A 21097-nucleotide genomic window follows, 5' to 3' on the forward strand; every position below is an offset into this window, starting at 1 on the left:
GAAGGTGCAGATGTTAAAAAAATTAAGAATATTTTGATTTTCATTCATTTATATATGTTTTTCCCCCTTCAAGCACTCAAGACTGGGGACGTGCCCTGGTCTTTAGAATGAATGGTACAAAGTGGAACACAGCATTGGACGGAAGTCAAAGACTGATGATCTCTGGCCTTGTAACTCTTGTATTATTTTGTTCTAATAAGTGCTGGTTTCTCACTATTCTGTGGCTAAATGCTGCTGGTTTCTGGTGATAAACATGTGCTGACAGCAACAGGGGATTAAGAAGAAGAAAAAGGTTTAATTGCCAGTTCTCTTTTCTCTCTGGCTCAAGGATCTGTTTCTGTTCTAAAGGCTTAGAATTCCTTAACTCTTCATGAACCAGAAAGAAAAGAAAAGCAAAATGAAAAGAAAAATTATTTACACAGAAAATGAGCACCTACAAAAACACACACTCATACATGAACGCACACGCACACACACACACACAAAACACACAACACACACAAGCACGCATATACTCAGACACCCTGATCAAGCCCAACAACTTGTTTCATCAGTTCCACAAGTGTTCAAGCATACTTATATACTTATATATATACCTACAACATGTATTTATGTACATACATATAGATAAACAGACATTGGGTAGATGGGGCTGAGTCCCAATGTTTCTTCTCTCTGGCCTTCTTATATCTTCTTAGACAAAAGTCCTTTACAAAAGTACCTCACAGATAAAATGTTACACAGAAGGGGATTTACAGAAGGATGTTGATAATAAGTTGAAAGCAGTGTTTCATTTTTAAGTTCATTTTAAGTTCAAAGCAAGCGTTTCACGTGGGCTTGCTTTATCACAGTGCACACCTGTGGCTACATCTGTGGACCTGACCTGGAATGAATGCTTTTCCTTGATCACAAATTTGTCCCAAGCCTATTTCTCTCTTTAGTGTAATTGCGAAAGCTCACTGTATTCCTCATTATGCAGCCTTTACTTACTATTCTATGATGACTGGGCACATTCTATTTCTTGATTATAACTTTATCTTTCTGGGAAACAACTGAAACCATCTCCTAAAACTTTCTTCTTAGAATTATTCGAATCAAATCAGGAATTCTATAGCATCATTAATTTATCTAAACAACATTAGTTCATGAAAGTTCATGTTGATCTGCAGGAAATTTGCTTAATAGGCTAGGCTGATGCCCAGGAACCATTAAGCTCTGTAACAGTGACAGGAAATATCAGTAACAAGAAGACATCCTGGGATGAAGTCTCTAGGGATTCAGCATTCTTAGGGTTCACCCACCCATCACAGGCCATGCAAAAACAACGGATCATCTCCAGAAAACTCACTTGTATGTCCTAAGCCTTTCCTAGATGGCTTCCAACAACTCAGGTCTTCTCTTTTGAGTGGTCTGTGGTGTGGGTCCACTTTTTCTGTACCAAGATGACTGTCACTGGGCTCTCTTAATGAGAAAAGTCATATAACACAGTTCTAGAGATGATTTGATTTATTGACCATTTGTTTCATTTAAAGTTTGTTTTCTTTTGAGTGTGTATTATTCAGGTATTTGAGTTTTTCAAGTCTGTGCTCTTCTACCGTTTTTATTTTATGTATCTTCCCTTTAGCATCAATCTCAGATTTGCTTGGCATGTACCTTTTAAAAACCCTATTGCATTTTTAGCTATTAGGGCATGGTATTACATAATACTGAGATAGTTATATTTATTTGATATACATGGTACATAGTCTAACTATAATTTTTAAAGGCCTCATTATTTTCTACATATCTCTTTTCATGATTAAAACATCTTCTGGAAGGAGGCCAGAGGGACCGAGTAGGAGAAAGTGGGTGCTGAGTATGATACAAAATATGAAATACATTTATGAGGCTGTCGAAGTTAAAACGCTGATTAACAGAACCAGAAAATGACTTAGTGGTTAAACACACTTCTCAAGCTTGAGGACGGTGTTCAGTTTCTACAACTCACAGATCAGAAAGACTGAACAGATGCCCCTAAATAATCCTCTGAGCTCCATACACATGCGGTCTCTCTCTCTCTCTCTCTCTCTCTCTCTCTCTCTCTCTCTACACACACACACACACACACACACACACACACACACACACACACACACACACACGTACTTTTTTGTTCTGTTCCAAACACTTTATTTACACACCTTTTCTCTCATGCCTAGCGATCTTCATGTGTTTGTGTTTCCATGAAGATAACAGGAATCTGCTTGGAAAAATCTTTCACAGTGGGAGAATATAGCTCTTACGAAAGGTTACTGTCAAAATTCCCGATGTCATTAACTTTCTCTTTTCCTACTGCAATTGTGATCCCAGGATCACGAGAGAAGAGTCTGCCCCTCCTGTTCACAGGGAGGAAGTTAAAAGGGAAGGAGCACCGAGCACAGAGGCTACACAGGCCTTAGCATGTGGTGTACAGAGGATAGCTCTCACTTCTCTAGATTCTGTCTCTTTGAAATTTGGGGAGTAATTGCACAGCTACCACACAAAGCTAGGGTAAAATATAAATCATAGGGTAAAATGTAAATGAGTTAAAATAAGCAAATGCGTAGAAGGCAACCAGTGCATAGTAATTGCTACACAGGTGTAGCAGTCATTACATTCCCCTATTTGGAAGTCTAATGATCCTATGGTAAAAATAAAATTTAATTATTTATTTGTTTTTTAAATGATTTGCATTTCTGGGGTTGGTGATATCAAGATATGACTACTTATTACTTAACCAGACTCTCCTACTGTTAGGGAGTGGACCCAGAGGTTTGGGATTGCTACGTTAGTATTCTGCCAAGGGGAGGTGACTCTGTCCTTTCAAACACACACACACTGCTGTTCTCCATTTCCACAGGATGTTGTCATGTAGTCCTGAAACTTCAGGATTGGACTTGTCCACAGAGCCATCCCAGACTTCATTTTGATGATGCTGCTACTATTTTCTTTTTATTTCTCAGAATTGTGTTACTATATTACTGTTTCCTTTCCTACTTCTCAGTTTTATGAATATACATTGTCAAAGTGTTCGTATTACTGTTTTAATGAAGTCAAGAGGGAGTAAAAGTGAGTGTTGTGTGAAACTTTTCATCATTGTAAACTTCTTAGGGTAGAAATAGTTTATATTGACTCACAGGTTTAAAGACTTCAGTCTATAAAGTTTAGCTTGTTGATTGTAGGTCCTTAATGAGACAGCACATTGTGTTGGTGGTTATATGTGGCAGAAGTTGCTCAGCTCATAGTGGACAAGAAACACAAGAAGTATCTAGTCTAAGGACATGATGTACTTGGTCAACCTAAGCTATACCTTATAAAGTTTCAACACTTTGCAAAATGGAGTCATTAAGTAGGGCTCAAGAATTTAAATACAAGCCTTTGGGCGACATAGCATGTTCAAAATAACATTGCCTATGTTCTATCATATTATTTTTCCCAAAGTGCCTAATGCCTAAGTGTGTGTGTGTGTGTGTGTGTGTGTGTGTGTGTGTGTAGGAGCTAATGTTAGTGTAAATGCTTTCAGTCCAGTTGTTTCTATCAATTATGTTCAGACTGTAGAACCTGAGACTCTAAGGATAAACAGCTACTTCTATGAATAGCATCTTGCTGGACTCATGACTCAAGTCCTTTACTTGCTTTTACATCTGCTCCTAAGGGATCATGGATAAAACAATAGGTTGGTGTCTGGAAATTGCAGTGTGGCAATAAGAGTGAGGGATATATTCTATTATCTTATTATCTTCAGTATCTTCTAATATTTGATAGTACATTGCAGTTTTGACATCATTGAAGAAGAAGGTTTTTTTTTTTTTTTGTCATGTCCTATTTCTGTTGAATGACAGCATCCTCAAAGTTAGGAGTTTTTTCAATTTTGTATCTTCTGAACCTTTCACATGGACAGGAGGATAGATTACCCTGAATAATGATTAATGAAAAAGACTGAATTGTTCTCATTCCGAAAGAGATCACTTTCAGGGCAGTCAGGATAAAGAGCTGTACCATACTTTAAAGAAAATGGTTAGTGGCTATTGATTTTGGGAATCCTAATATGTGCTGAAGTGCGTGAACTTGGTTTCACCTAATTTCTTCACTTCAGACTATTTAGAGTTGATATGAATCATTAGCACAGCCAATTCAGATGTGATGATTAATTTTACAGCTTTGTAAAAACATGGATGAATGGGAGATTCAATTCAGAGCTTAAGTGAAAATTATTCATCTAAATGCATACACACACACACACACACAATATTTACATGACCAAATCCTCACTCAGCTGATAATATTTATTTCAAAGTACAGTGTAGTTATTAGAAAATCCAGAGGCAAGACATTTAGAGGGAAAAAGTGAAACAACACATAAGCAATAAATATCAAAGAACATTACAGAACAACAGTGTACATTTTTGAGAACTGGAGAAACAAAGTTATTGCTCAAAACATAAATCTATTCCCCAGACTCTTCTTTTGAAGACACTCATGAGAAAGGCCATTTTTCCCTTCACTGACTAACAAATGATGGGCTGGACTGTGGAGTGTTGGTTGTTCAGTGATGTGGCCTTCGTGGTCCAGATACGTGGTAGATTGCTGGAGAAGGGATAGTGACACGTGTTCAGTAGTAACCGTCATTTCTGCTCTGAAGAATGTTGCATTTTCTACTAAAATGTGAAGAACATATGACTGTATTTAATTATAAACACAAATAGAATAGATTAATCGAATGTTAAGGGGAAGGGAGAGTTGGGAATTTAGTTAATCTCTTTTGCAGATAGAAGTCCCATGAGAAGGCTCTACAGAGTTATGATTTATCTAAGTCACCAATCCCCTAAAGAGCACGGTTTTATGATTTGATTGTACGGTCATGAAATCTTCACTGCAGTCTGGTTTTAAAACACCTTTATCACCCCTTAAAGTTTATTGTGCTTGTTTATAATCAACTGAATATTTTTATACCCAGGAAAATAATTATTCAATTTCTTTTAATATAGACTTGATTTTTTAAAAAAAAATTACACATGACTAGAATCAGACAACATATCGACCTTTGGTTCTTTTTTTTTTTTTTTTTTTTTTTTTTCGGAGCTGGGGACCGAACATATCGACCTTTGTATTTGCCATGTTTTGTTTCACATTTGCGATTCCTCAATGATGTCATATGATCACTTTGTTTTTCTCCACTGGCAATATTTCACTCTGTTGTGATGCTGCATTGAATTTGCTCACAACTAATGGACATGTGTATCTTTTTAAATTTTGTTTTCTTCTAATGATTCAGTTACGAGCACGTTTTTATATGGATTTATGTTTTCATCAATCTTGGGAATTTCTTTCTTTTTTTTTTTTTCTTTTTTTTTCAGAGCTGGGGACCGAACACAGGGCCTTGCACTTGCTAGGCCAGTGCGCTACCACTGAGCTAAATCCCCAACCCTAATCTTGGGCATTTCAAATAAAATGTTTGTGTACTACTCGAAGACATGCTTACTCTTTAGAATGAGTATTTAATATCTTTTTTAAAAAATTTACTAACTTCCCATCCATTTACCTCGGTTCTTTGGAAACTGAATTGACTATGAATGTTAAGGGTCATTGCTGGTGATTCTCTAAACGCCTGTATCTGCAAGAGCACACTGCTTGCTTATTCCTGTTTCCAGCTTTGAAGTCAAGTAGGTACCTCCTCTTTACGTTTCTTTGAAATAATTTTGCCTATTTTAAGTGTTTTTAAAAGTTCTTGTAAGTTTATGACTGGCCCATTGATTTATATTTTATTATTATTATTCTTTTATTTATTTTGTCAATACTTCCCAAGCACAGTTTCTCCTCCCCTCACTCCTCCCAGCTCCCTCTACATCCCCATCCCCCAGCTCCACTCCTCCTCTACCCCCCCTTCATAAAAGAGCAGGCCTCCAAAAGATGTACACTGAACATGGCATAATAAGGTACCAAAGACTAGGCACAAACCCTCATATGAAGACTGGGTAATGTCGGTGGCTCAACCCTGAAAGGCTAGGTTCACAACCAAAAGGATTTTGTAAAACATTACATTGTACTTGAGTAGGGACTTCATTGAACCTGTAGAACCATTTGGGAAGAATTGCCATCTGGAAAACTGAGAGTTCCATTCTGTAGACAGGGTCTATCTCCACACTTGGGCAATTTTTCTTAAGAATTTTCCATCAGGGCTTTGCAATTTCACTGACTAGGCCCTGTGATACTTTCGTTAGGTTTGTTGCTAATCTGTACGTGATATAGCTTATGCTATGCCTGACTGCACTCTCAAGCCAGTCAAAATTCCCACATGGATGGAGGAGATACCCTCTAAGTCCCACCCCTAACTGAGAAGCTATTGAGAATTGATGGACTCTGAAAGAGTGTACGTGTGTGTGTGTGTGTGTGTGTGTGTGTGTGTTTGTGTGTGTGTGTGTGTGTGTGTTTGTGTGTGTGTGTGTGTGGTGTAGCTGCTGATAGATTGCTCATGCTTTAGTGGATGGCTCTACATACATTGACTTAATTGGACTCAAGGGGCTAAAGGACATTACATTGGAGGGAAAATGAGTTGATGGTTCTCAATGGGAGTTTGAGGGAGGTGATGGGGGTGGGTAAAATCAAAGTACAGAGTATATAAATATGAAAATTTGAAAGAATAAATATCAGGTTTTTAAATTTTTTTTCTAGTTTAGGCTTTTGATGTCATTGTGAATGGAATTGCTTTCTTATGCAGATTGTTGGTTAATTTTTACTAATGTACACATATAATTATTTGTATGTATTAATCTTATATTCTGTAACCTTGCTATATACACTTACTGATTCTAGTTTTTGTATATAGATTCTTGAGAAATTTTATGTTTACAAAGGAAATGCCATCTGAGTATAAAGATAATTTGAATTTGATTTTCTTCTGTCAGTTCACTGACTAGAATTCTATGCACAAGTAGAATAAAAATAATAAGAGTAGATAGCCTTGTTTTGTTTTCAGTCTTACAGAAAAATATTAAGTCTTTCATCATCAGGGAAAATACTAGCCTTAGCACTACCTACAGATTTCCCCAAGGGGCAAATTAAGGATATATTCTAATCATCTTAACTGGCTGAGGGTATTTATAATGCTTAATAACTGCTGTGCCCTGCCAAATACTTAAAAACTTATTGTGAAGGTCAAATCTAACCTTTATTAATACTGTGTATTCATTTATTTATTTTTTGTTTTGGTTTTTGAGACAGGGTCTCATTGCATAGCTCTGGCTGTACTGGAACTCATTATGGAGATCAGGCTGGCCTCAAACTCACAGAGATCCACCTGCCTCTGTCTTCCAGGGTCAATAGGATTAAAGGTGTGCACCACCATATCTAGCCTAAATTTATTTTTTATTAAACATATTTTAGATAATATATTTGATCATATTCTTTCCCCTCCCCCAACTCCTCTCAGATCCTTCCCAATTTTCTACCAACCCAATCTTGTATTCTTTATTTCTCTCAAAACTAAAAAGAAAAAAAAACCCAAAATCAAAATAAGCAAATAAACCCTCCCCAAAACAAAAATATATCTTTTTAGCATTACAGAAACTGTGAATATCTGAGATAAGTTTTACTTGTTCATGGTGTACAACCCTTCTAATATGTTTTTGGATTCCATTTGCTAATACCTAAAAGACATTTTAACATTTATTTCAATGACTTTAGACTTTCCTCAATATCATTATTCAAATATTATTGGAATAAAATTTGCTTCAGAAAAAGAAGTAGAAACTATTCACTTACGTTATTTTCCTGAAAAGTCCTGTTATGTAAATATCAAATCTTCCTCTAAAATGAATGCTTTAGAACCTGCAATTTATTTTGTGCTAAAAGATTGCAATTGTAGGTCTTTCCTTCACAGACACCAGTTTTTATTCTATTTACTTTAGAGAAAGTTTTGAAATTTTTTTCTTTTTAAAAATTTGTCTATTTAATCTATTTTTCTTAGTTGTGGATACATAATTGTTGGTTATAATCTCTTAATAAGCCCTTGTCCATCTTGCTATCTTTGGGTCCTATATTGGCAGCGTACCGTTAGTCCTCATTTTGATAATTTGTATTTTCAGTTTCCATCATTACTTCAAATTAGCTTCAAATAATCATGTTTGGCTTCACAGCCTTTTATATTATGCTCTCCTTCTTTACATTTCCATCATAAACTTCTAAATGTAATTACCTCTATTTTGAGTTTTCAGTAGTTTCTTATGGTACAACCCTACAGTTAATTTCTTCCAGTATGTTAACGTGCTGGTTGGACATCAAACATCCTTGATATAGTTAATTTTTATCAAATTTTTCATTTTTTAAAACATTGGATCATTTCTATTGATCTTTAAAAAATCTATTTCAAGGAGATTATTAAATTTCCTATCTCCTATTGGAAACTCCGTGACCCTCTCAATTCTGCTATTATATTTTAACATTTAAGAATCAGTTCACTTCACCCATTCAGAGCCTGCCCCACATGTGGCCCATACATATACAGCCACCCAATTAGACAAGATGGATGAAGCAAAGAAGTGCAGGCCGACAGGAGCCGGATGTAGATCGCTCCTGAGAGACACAGCCAGAATACAGCAAACACAGAGGCGAATGCCAGCAGCAAACCACTGAACTGAGAATAGGACCCCCATTGAAGGAATCAGAGAAAGAACTGGAAGAGCTTGAAGGGGCTCGAGACCCCATATGTACAACAATGCCAAGCAACCAGAGCTTCCAGGGACTAAGCCACTACCTAAAGACTATACATGGACTGACCCTGGACTCTGACCTCATAGGTAGCAATGAATATCCTAGTAAGAGCACCAGTGGAAGGGGAAGCCCTGGGTCCTGCTAAGACTGAACCCTCAGTGAACTAGTCTGTTGAGGGGAGAATGGCAATGGGGGGAGGATGGGGAGGGGAACACCCATAAAGAAGGGAAGGGAGAGGGATTAGGGGGATGTTTGCCCGGAAACCGGGAAAGGGAATAATATGTATATAAGAATACATTCGAAATGTATATAAGAAATACTCAAGTTAATAAAAAAAAAGAATCAGTTCACTTCTCCTCTGTGTTTTTCTCCTTGTACTTCCTAAGTAAGGAGTCATGTTGCTATATTAACCCATTACTCTTTTAAACAGTTTCCTTTTAGCTCTTTGCTTATGTCTATCATGGTTGTCTTGAGTCTTTCTTTCATAACATAGTTCAAGTCTTTCTTATTTGGAATACTCTATTTTGTAAGAATAAAATATTTCCAGTTTATTGACTGCACTACACAATTATTTGTTATTTGTTATATTTTCCAGTTTTAAAAATGAGTCAAATTTTTCATTTGCTGACTTTTTCATGCCCAGACCTCAGGTATTCTGATACATTTCTTCTTGGCTAGTGCAATTCCAGCCTACCAGTTCTGTAACCCAGCCTGATTCCTTTCTGGTCCATCATGGTACTCTACCTTCTCTTATATTCCTAAATAATATAAGCAAATAAACAACAAGTGAAAAAAACACCCTGTGCCTTTCCATGTAGCCTTCCCAGTTACTTGAATTGATTAGGGAAACCAAAACTAGCTCTATCACTCTTCTTGACAATTTTTCTTTCCCCTCTCACCTAAGGATCACATCTCTACAATAAAGAATATTAACCAGTACCATGCAACACGTGACTGAAAACGATATGCACGTATAAGGAAAGGATTTAATAATTTCTGAAACAGTGCTTACATGCTAGGTACACTCATTTCCTTCCACTCTCCATAATGCTTAATTAATTGCGTCATTTGCTTTCAAGTGTTATAGATACATAGCATTTGTCACATAGTTTGAATCTGAGAACCACAAAGAGAGATAAAATCTGGAATTACAAGGACGAAGAGGAAGAGAGCAGAGGGGTAATGATAGGCAGTAGAGTATAGTTAGGAGCAAAGTCCAGTTCTGCTGCTGTGCCATGAGTTAGTGTCCTCATAAAACCACCAATGGAGACATTGAACAAGTTCTTTAAAATGGAAGGATATTGCATTATCATCCATCGTTCCCGGTGGACCTTTGCAGAAGTCCTTGAACCATAACTATAACAAATTGCATGCCTCTCAGTTAATGTAGACTCTTACTTTGAATTGTGTTCCTCTACCTACTTTTTGTATTATAAAATAACTATCTAAAGGATAGGAACCAGTGCTGTCAAATCTAGTTTTCTAAAACATCTAACACAGTGCCACGAATAGCAGAATGCCTTATTCTTTTCTGATAATGATAAATTTAGCAACACTTTCTTATATAAACTCAAGCATATCTAGAGATGAGGTCCTCTATCAATGACAGAACAATTAAGTCACACAGAATTCTGATCAACAGAATGAAAGTATTATTTCTGATTGAGAGTATAAGACTGCCACTCAGCCTAAATATGTTATCTCAGGAATGTGAAATCACAAGCCAAGTTTAAATGTCTTGGTCATATGTGGGAAGGAGTAGGCTAATTCTAGAAGCCTATAGGCTGTATCTCAAACATAATGTATAAAATACAAAGATGAGAGATCCAGCAGGCAAAATCCAGACTTCCTACCCATGTTATACAAAGATGGAGTGCCAACAAATGAAAAGTCCCAAGCAGAGATACAGACAGAAAAAGGTGGGAGAAATCTGGAAACATATGTCAAAGTCTCTGGGTAATAGATGTACATACAGGTCAGGGAAGTCACTAGTGAGGATGCCATTCCCCTGCAGGCAGCAAGGAGCCTCTTTAGCTGAAGAATAACCAAACAGGAGGGGCCATAGCTGTGGTATTATTTGAGGGAAATCAAATATCAAAGAAATACTTAAAAATTATTTCCACTGACTTCTACTGAAGATATCTCTTCTGTTATTTACTCCTGCTACTGGTATTATTAAATAGAATTCATAATTTAAGGAGCATTTTTTCATAGCAAAATTGAGGGGAAAACATCCAAATCTCTTCTTCATACCTGAACAACCAACCTCATTTGTCAACATTTCCCAGGAAAACAATGATACATTTGTTACAAATAAGGAAACTTCTGTACACATTGTTATCATTCAAGAACCAGAGCTCAACCCCTGAGTTTCTTCTTTTTTTTTTTTTTTTTTTTGGTTCTTTTTTTCGGAGCTGGGAATCGAACCCAGGGCCTTGCGCTTCCTAGGCAAGCGCTCTACCACTGAGCTAAATCCCCAACCCCCTGAGTTTCTTCTTAATATTGTAGCTTTAAGGTTTCAACAAATGTGTAATGATACAATTCTACCCTTTAGTACCATAGAGCTTTTTTTTTTCCTTTGTAAAACCTACTATGCCATACTTCTTTACTCCTCTCATTGTATAGCCCCTGGCAACTACAGATCTTCTTATCTATATAGCTTTGACTTTTCTAGACTATCATTTTGTTTGAATCCTAGAGTATTCAATATTTTCAACGTTACTTTTTTACACTTGTTATCAGGGACTTAAGTTCAGTTGCCTCAATATTTTTTAGGTTTGATAGCACTTTTTTTTTGTACTGAATAACATTCAGTCACCTATGGAAGGGTATTTTGATCTCTTCCAAGGTTTAGAAACTACAAGAAAACCTCTGCATGCAGATTCTATGTAACTGTAGAACTAGAGTTTTAAAAAGGTTACTCATTGTCAAGAGTCCGGATGTGCAGGGCCGGATGTGCCTGAGGGAGAGCCAGAGATAGGACTTGCCAAACCAGCTATCAGCCCCAAGGACATTGACCATCTGTAGCCACCCCCTCCCCTTCCTTCACCCCCTGAGTGAGATGAGCCACCCTACCTGCCTGCCGAGCTGCTAGAGAGCACGTACTCCTTGCTGATGTAATTTCGCGCCGAAAGTAACTGTGCACCATTTGAACTGACCAATCCTGTGTAACCTCGAGAATGCCCTTAACCTCCCCTATATAAACCCCCGAGTTTGGAAGCTCGGGGTCGATTCCTCTGTCTCCTGTGTGGGATACGTATTGACCCGGGATCCCGCTAATAGGGATCTCGTTAATAAAAGCTACCTCTTGCTGTTACATCAAGACTGGCTACTCGTGATTCCTGGGGGCACCCCACCCCGCGATTGGAGCGAGAGATGCAGCTCCCCGTTTAGGGGTACGCTCTTTCATAACCATAAATTTTCATCTTTTTTGGGGGGTAGATACCAGTGGATGCTCTATGTTGGGCTGTAGGAATTGGAAGAGTGTTTAGTTTATAAAGACACACATGATATTTGTAAAGTTATTGTCGCATTTTACTTTTGCATCAATATTGAATGAACATTGAAGTAGTCTATGTCATTGTTATCATTTTGTGGTATTGGTGTTAGGGATTTTACCCATCCTTATAGACTATTTCTCCCACTCTCAACACTCCTCAGTTGCTTGTAATTCATTGTCTAGAGTTGAGGACCTATGACATTTCCTAATTCTATGTTAACATGTCTTTTGTTGGCATTGTATTTCCTGTCTTATTTAGGTAGCCATATTTCTAAGACGTGTGGCTGTTGCTCTGTTTTTAATTGGGTTGTTTAGTTTTTAATTAGTTTTTAAAGTTCTTCATATATTTGAATAACAGTCCTTCATCAGAACCACCCTTTGCAAATATCTTCTCTCAATGTGTGACTTTTCTTTTTATTCTCATAACAGTGTCTTTCTTAGGAAAGAAACTTTTAATTTCAAAGATCTTTGCTGATAGTTTTTCATTGTTGGCACATTGAAAGGTAATTTATTTCTCTGTAGTAACTTTCTTCTGTAATTATGTCCTAACTGCTTATTAGCTCAGGAACTGGTTTGGATGATTAGTTTGAATTTTCTACATAGGTAATCATATTATCTATGAACAAAATTGAATTTCTTTCTTCTATAACAAGATCCCTTTAATTACTCCTGTTCTCCCTTGCATTAGGTATGGTTCCCTTCTCTTCTGAAGAGTGATTTCGTTCCTCCCACAACACTGTTCAAAAAGAAAATCTCACCCTGCTTTTACTTTTATTATGACTACAAAGTTCCTAAGAAGTTAGATGTAATTCTATCTACTGCTATATATCACAGGCAAGTAAATTCTCTCTTCTTTCAGGACCTTTCCTGCCTAATTATCTGTTGTTTGAATGATGCACATAAGTACTGCTCTCATTGGTTTCTGTTCAACATGTGTGGGCATTACATAGATTTGGAATTCTCCGACTCCTCCCCTGCTGTACATTGGTGTCAATACTAATTTAGGAAAGCTCTGAGTCATTTCTTCCAATAATCTCCTTTTGGGGCTCAATTCCCATTATCAATATGTTACATCTTTTTTTCTTGCCCCATAGATTGTCAGCGCCTGTGCCACTGTAGAACTAGAGTTTTAAAAAAGTTACTCATTGTCAAGAGTCCGGATGTGCAGGGCCGGACGTGCCTGAGGGAGAGCCAGAGATAGGACTTGCCAAACCAGCTATCAGCCCCAAGGACATTGACCATCTGTAGCCACCCCCTCCCCTTCCTTCACCCCCTGAGTAAGATGAGCCACCCTACCTGCCTGCCGAGCTGCTAGAGAGCACGTACTCCTTGCTGATGTAATTTCGCGCTGAAAGTAACTGTGCACCATTTGAATTGACCAATCCTGTGTAACCTCGAGAATGCCCCTAACCTCCCCTATATAAACCCCCGAGTTTGGAGGCTCGGGGTCGATTCCTCTGTCTCCTGTGTGAGATACATGTTGACCCGGGATCCCGCTAAGACCTGGGATCTCGTTAATAAAGCTACCTCGTACTTTTACATCAAGAATGGCTACTCGTGGTTCTGGGGGCACCCCATCCCACAGTTGGAGCGAGAGACACGTCCCCCGTTTAGGGGTATGCTCTTTCACCACCAGTGTGTGAGTATTGGGTGTAGGTCTGCGGGATTGAAAGAAATCACGTACACGGGTCACCCGTTTTCAGCGAGGGCCACCAAGGCTTTACTGAGATCTCCTTATATACCCGAGGCAAAAGCCATGGTAAAACAACAAGGCAGGTGAAAATCCCCAACCAGGAAAACAGGAAAAGTCTGTGTGGTGAAAGTTCTGGCCCAATCAGGGGCATAAACAATTTCTTAACAACAACAAGCAGGAAGGCTCAGTGGGGAGGAAGGGTGCCGTGGAAAATCCCAGCCCCAAATCAGGGGCTAAGAGCAGCTCCCAAGAGTGTAAACAATTTCTTGCTATAGCAGGCTAAAAGGCTCAGCGAGGGGGGAGGGAAACACCAAGGTAGGGCCCAACAATAGATTTTTAATATTCTGTTCTTTTTTCCTCTTTACTTTTTGGGCTTGCTTTTAAAAGTTTTAAATTAATTTTTCATTTATTTAGTGGTGGTGGAAGCATGCATGCTTAGGTGCATGTACTGAGGTCACAGAATAACTTTGATTCTCTCTTTTCAAGACAAGGGTTCTGGTCATCCAACTTGGGCTTTGCATGTTTACCCACGGAGCCATCTCACCAGGCCATCTCCCTGTTTTTTTAGTTTGGGAAGCATCTCTTGAGCCATTGTTAAACACAGAACTCATTTCTTCAAGTACATTTAGTCTGGCAATTATCCCATCAAATGGAGTCTTCCTTTCTGCTACAGTGTCTTTGTTTGTAGCATTTAAAAAAAATTCTTCCTTTGAATTTTTCCCTCTCTGCTGACATGGATTTGTTTTTACATACTGTCCATGATGGTTGCTATTGGTTGTCAGTATCTAGGGGTATAGGATCACTGCTGAGTACAATCACTAATGAACACACAGCTGCGCCTGTGAAGGTATCTTTAGCAGAGTTATGTGAGGATGAGAAACTCAACCTGAATATGAAAATCATATGGGTGGCCAAATGCTATAGTCACTGAATACAGAGAAGAAAGTGAGCCATGCAGTAGTATTTACCATGTTCTACCTCCTGCCTGCCTGTGCCAAGTGCCTTCTCTCCTTGGTACATCGTAGCTGCTGCTGCTTATACAGAAAGCATATCACTCACTGGTGGGTTTTAGCTGATCCTGATGACTGTCCCTGAGAGACCAGACCAAACCTATTTTGGGTTCAGGCTCCAGCTTAGAGAACCTGACCTAAGGATGAACTTGGTTAACCACCAGGCCTACACCTAGCACTGGTCTCCAGGTCACTCCCTAACAACAACCAATCACGAAGAAAGCAGAAGTTACAGTTGTATCTAAAGATATTTACTTATACAAGTTTATGGTTTGGCTCCCAGCACCAACAAATCATTTTAAAGGCCAACAAATTCCATAATAGTAACCCCCTACCCCCACCCACACACACAGCAATCAGATGTGTGCCAAGCTGGATACCCCTTGCTTGTTTGCTTGTTTCTATAAATGCTTGTTTGAAACTGGACTGGGGGCTTCACCCTCCTATCCTGCTGCATCAGTGATGACAGTGTGGCCTCAGCTAGAGCTTGAATAAAGACCCATGTGTGATTGCATAGGAATCAGCTCCTTGGTGGTCTTTTTGGGGCTTTCAAAATGGGCACAATATACCCTTCCCCATTTCACATTATGTTGGATGCTACTTAGACTTTAGTGAGACTCCTAACCCAAGAAGTTTGTGGTCACACTGCATAACACTGTAGAACTCTAATCCAGCAACAAGGTTGCTCTGGCAAGGGATGGCATCCAAAGAACTTCTAGGTCTATATGATCTGGTTAGAATGCAGATGTGCCCTGGATTACAGCATATCTGGCTGGAATACAGACATACCCTCAGTACACACCTTTAATTCCTAAAGGTTAGTTTGTAGAAAGAAGCAACCATGTTGGAAAGTGACATCTTGTTGAGGAGAGGTCAGTGAGTGCAGTTGGGTTTAGTGCAGTTGAGTTCACTGAGTTTGTGCACTATAGTTCAATTCTGTTCATGCAGTCAGTAAAGTTCATTTTTTTGGAGTTCAGAGGCAGTTTTTCCAAGCAGAGCAATTCAGTCAGAAGTCAAGAGAAGGCAATTTGAACCAGTCAGATTGAAGAGGAGTTTGAGCCTGAACAGCTGAGTTGAACCAGCCAGCCAGAGTTCAGAAAGAGCTAGAAGAGTGAGTTTATTCAGCAGTAAGACTTTGAGATGACAATTACATCTGGTGAATAAAAGTTACATTTTTACATACAACTTCATGTGAAACCCTCTCAAACATGCAGATTCATACACACATTTGCAAACACAAGTACATTTCAATGATAAACATAAACCAATAAATTATATAGTTACTTTATAGTGTAACACACAGCATAAATACTCTTGAAGTCTAGAAGATAAGACAAGTAAATAAATTTGAACAGTAAAATGAGTCTCTAATAAATGTTGGGATAATCTCTTGTGCATTACGTATGAAGCATCATCTGTCTTGTTGTTTTGAAAATCACTTTCTGATTGGTTTAGTAAAGAGCTGATCAGCCTATAGCAAAGCAGAAGAAGACTTGCAGGATTTCCAGACAGAGTTAAAAACTCTGTGAAAGAATCTCAGGGAAGAGATTCAACAGTGGGACACTGAGGTAGGAGATTTGCTAGGACGTAACCAGTCGTGTGGAAGAACATAGATTACTATAAATGGGCCAATGTAAGTAAGTATAAAGCTATTTGGAAATAAGCCTAAGTTAAGGCCAAGCTTCCATGATTAATTGTAGAGAGAATATCTTGTATACTGTATGGATGCATCACGTGTCAATTAAAAAGCCCATGGCCTATGGCTTAGGCAGAAAATAAAGTCGGGACATCTGGGAGAGAGAAAGGAATCTGAGAGAGAACCTAAAAAGGGGATTTGCCAGAAAGATGTAATGATAGGGATGCAAGGTACCTGAGCATAGGTAACCAGCCCTGTGGCAAAATATAGGCTAGAATAAATGGAATATTTCAAGTTACAGCTAGTTAGCCTATCTACATGGCCAAGATTTTTGTAAATATATTTTGAGTCTGAGTCTTATATCTGGAAACATGAAACTGGGAGGGAAAAAAAACAAGGACAAACTAATTAATAAACCATCTCTGTGTCATTACTATGGCAGCTGGCAGCTCTGAGACAGTACATTGTAAATAAACAAAGCCAAATACCTGGTACATAACCATTCATTTAAAAGGAACTTAACACTTGTGACAATATTCAACAGGAATCACTTCTTTGGGAAACAAATAGTACTGGTACAGTTGGAGGGCCTGGAGGACCTGGGGGCCCAGGATTAGGAAACCACAGTGGTCTTAAGGGCCAAGGACCTGGTTGAGGTCATAGGGTTCTTGAAGGTAAAGCTGAAGACAAGGATGCCAATCATTAAGCTGTGCCACCTGGTCAGGACATGAAGATCAAGTCCCTGAAAGAGATCTCCCTGTTCTCCCTCCCGACTAAGGCATCCTAGAGTATTGACTTTTTCCTGGGATGATCCCTAAAGGGTGAGGTTCCAAAGCTCATGCCAGTGCAGAATCAGACTCTGACTGGTTAGTAGACCAGGTTCAAGGCTTTTGTCACCATTGGGGTCATGTTGGTCTTAGTGTTAAGTGCTCCAAGAAGGTAGTCACTGCTGTCCAGTGAGTCATCATCTTGGCCAAGCTTTCCACCATCCCTGTGTGGAGAGGTTACTGGAGAACAAAACTGGCAAGCCTCACACTGTTTCATGCAAGGTGACAGGCTGCTGTGGCTCTGTGCCAGTGCGTCTCATCTCTGCACCCGGAGGCACTGGAATTGTCTCTGTCCCTGTGCCTAAGAAGGTACTGATGATGACTGGTATTGATGACTGCTACATATCAGGCAAAGGTTGCATGACTACCTTGGGCAACTTTGCCAAAGCCAGTTATGATGTCATCTCCAATATCTACAGCTACTTGACTATATTCACCAGGTCTCCTTATCAGAAATTCACTGATCATCTTGTGAAAACCCACACCAGCATCTCTGTTCACAGGACTCAGGCTCCAGCTGTGGCTACCACAGAGGGGTTTACATTAAAAAAAAAACTAAAGTGAATTAAGTCTGTTAAAAAAAACCCAAGAATCTTTATTTATAGCTAAAATAATATATATGATAATTAAAAGGATATGAAAAAATTTCAAAAATATCTATGACCTTTGAAAGTTAAACTAATGATGAGAAATTTCTATAATCCCTGTAAACCTTATTTAAGCCTTGCAGAAGACGGAGCTCTAACTTGCATTAATCACCATTCTTATTCTCCCAGAACATTTCATTTCTTCTAAGTCCTGACATCAAACAAGTGGCGAGATGGTAATGATGGGACCGATAACCTAGATTCTGACAAATTAGGCACACAAAGCAGACACCCGTATTAGCATGCCACTGCTGCAGCTCTGGGAGTATTCTTCCACTAGGCTCTTAAAAGGAATCAACAGAGGTTAGAACAACCCCCTCCGGCCCCACCCCTTCACCTAGCTTCTCAGAGGCTAGACATGTATGCCTCTAGAAAGAAGTGAAATGACTCCCCTAATTTTGAGCTTGATCCAGTTACTTTAATTGAGAAGAAACATCAGTGTCATTATATTATGCATACACTGTGTATGCTTAGGCAAAAAATATAAGAGAGGTGTTGAAGCATTAGGTAAAGTAAAAATTTCAAATATAGTAACAGTCGTTGTAGTTCCTCAAAATCTCATGCAGTATGAGTGATGATACAAGTTTTGTATATAGTATATTTATACTATATACTTGTATAAGTATATTTATATAGTATTATTTATATAGTATTATTATGTATACATATATGTGTGTATATATATACTACAAAATTCATATATACCCTATGCATATGTTACATATATGTAGTATATATGTGTGTGTATGCATATATATTCACACATGCTTTATATATAAAATATACACATATAATATATTAGATGTACATAAAGTGCATTTAGTATATTTATTTTAATGTTTATTCATATTTCAAATAAGAGCAAAAAAAATTACCGTCCTGATCATTGCTCCAACTGGTAGCTTGTTTTCCTTTAAACACTTTGAGTTTCTCTCTCTCTCTCTCTCTCTCTCTCTCTCTGCTGTGCTGCTGTGTGTGTGTGTGTGTGTGTGTGTGTGTGTGTGTGTGTGTGTTCTTATTTCTATTTATTTAAAAGGCAGAGGTGGATGTTACGTATCTTTTTCTATTATTCTTCAGCTTATTCCCTTGCATTAGGATTTCTCACTGAACTTTAGGCTGGACTGGCTCAACAGTTCCACAAAATCTTCCTGTTTTTATTCCTGGAGCACTGGGGTAGAGATGTGCATGTGGACATGCCTGATTCTTTAACCTAGTTTCTCGGGCTTTGAACTCAGTTCTCATGCTTTGTAGCAAGGATTCTGACCTGCTAAGACATTTCCCCAGTCTTTCAATTAATTGGTAGATGTTTAACTTCCATTTAAGCTCTCAGCATGGGGACCTAACAAGGACTTGTTTACTTTTATAATATTTATTGTGTTTCTATATATTGAACAGAAACCTTTTATTAGGAGTACTAGAATATTTTAACATAATTTGGATCATAAAAAAGAAACTACATTAAAGAATTCATTCTGTCTTTATAAACTATAAATATTAAAGTGATTAATTACATTGCATTGGTTAAGAAAATGTAGCTTCCACTTTCATAATAACAACCAGATACTTTTATGCATCAAGTAGAGAAAAATTTGACGTGCTCCTGTCCGGAAGAGTGCCTAATCTGAATTGTACACATGTGGGAAAGAGAAAAGCAAAACACAGAGTGAAATCCTTGTGTTTCTGAGCACATAAATATGTCAGAACTGCCTGCTCCTTCTGCTAGTTAATTTCCTGCTGGTACACATGGCAATTTGTTTTCTTGTGATAGCATGCTTTAACTTTCAGAAGATAATGCCTTCTAGCTACAGCGGATTTTATATTAATTAAACCAAGGCTTTAGGAAATGTGAAAAGATGACCAAGGGCTTATCCACCAAGCAGTTTTAAAAATTGAATTATATGAATTAACACATGCAAGGAATACCACATGGCTACCCCCTCTTAAATGATTAAAAATCTCCCCCCTTCTCACCCCACTTTCTTCTTCTTCTTCTTCTTCTTCTTCTTCTTCTTCTTCTTCTTCTTCTTCTTCTTCTTCTTCTTCTTCTTCTTCTTCTTCTTCTTCTTCTCCTCCTCCTCCTCCTCCTCCTCCTCCTCCTCCTCCTCCTCCTCCTTCCTTCTCCTCCTCCTCCTTCTTCTTTTTCTGCTGCTGCTGTTTCTCCTCTTTTTCCTCCTCCTCCTTCCTTCTCCTCCTCCTCCTCCTCCTTCTTCTCCTTCTCCTCCTTCCTGAGATAGGGTCTATATAGCTCGGACTGATCTGGAACTCTCTATGTTGACCAGACTGTCCTCAAATTCACAAAGATCTGCCTGCCTTTGCCTCTCAAGTGTTGGGATTATAGGTGTCTGCTCACATGTCTTGTTTGAAATTTTCGTAAGGTTTAAATATTTCTTCAGGTTTAAAATAATTTGTATTGGAGGAAACATTATTCTGAAAACCAAACACAGAAGTTTCATAGCTTCATGTTTAGTACTAGGGCATGAAGGTCCTTTCTCTGGGTCTGAGTCTGTTCTCACACCTGAAATCCATTCATGTAATTCTGTGAACAAAGCCTTGAGTTATTGGCTGTGTTTGACTGAGTTTATTTACTGGTTGACACACTTTATGACAAGAGATGGTCATAACAGCAATTCATTATAAGATGAAAATAGAACATCAAGTTTGACCAAAGGACAAAGGAAGGTATGGCAGTAAGCCTTGAGTGCCACCAGCCAAATACTGTAAGTTATCACTACTTCCCTGGGAGCAGTGCATGACTGATTTATGGGACACAGGTGTGGCACTCCTGTGTCAATGGGATATAGCTCTGAAATTCGTTTTAGTTCTATAGCCTTCATTCATCAGCACAAAGCAGAAGCCTCAGTGGGGGGAAAATGACTTAAGTACAGTGAAAAACACAAATCACAAATGAGTAAACCTGCCACCTGATTAAATCATAAACCACTCTGACTCAAGGGTGACTCTTAGAGATTCAAGCTTATCAGTGCACTCACCACCATCCTTAGAAGTCTGGATGAACATGTGAATTACTCAAGATGGTGTCTGAACATTGTGGTTCTAA

The 21097-nt window shown here is 38.4% G+C and overlaps 1 pseudogene; it reads left to right on the top strand.

Annotated features, from left to right (window-relative positions):
• The window catches only part of Rps2-ps30 (ribosomal protein S2, pseudogene 30), a 131475-nt pseudogene extending 113519 nt beyond the window's left edge, over positions 1-17956 (top strand).
• Positions 17957-21097: the final 3141 nt, after the last annotated feature.

This window comes from Rattus norvegicus, chromosome 4, assembly GCF_036323735.1.
Source record: "Rattus norvegicus strain BN/NHsdMcwi chromosome 4, GRCr8, whole genome shotgun sequence".
In the NCBI taxonomy this organism is placed as follows: Eukaryota; Metazoa; Chordata; class Mammalia; order Rodentia; family Muridae; genus Rattus; species Rattus norvegicus.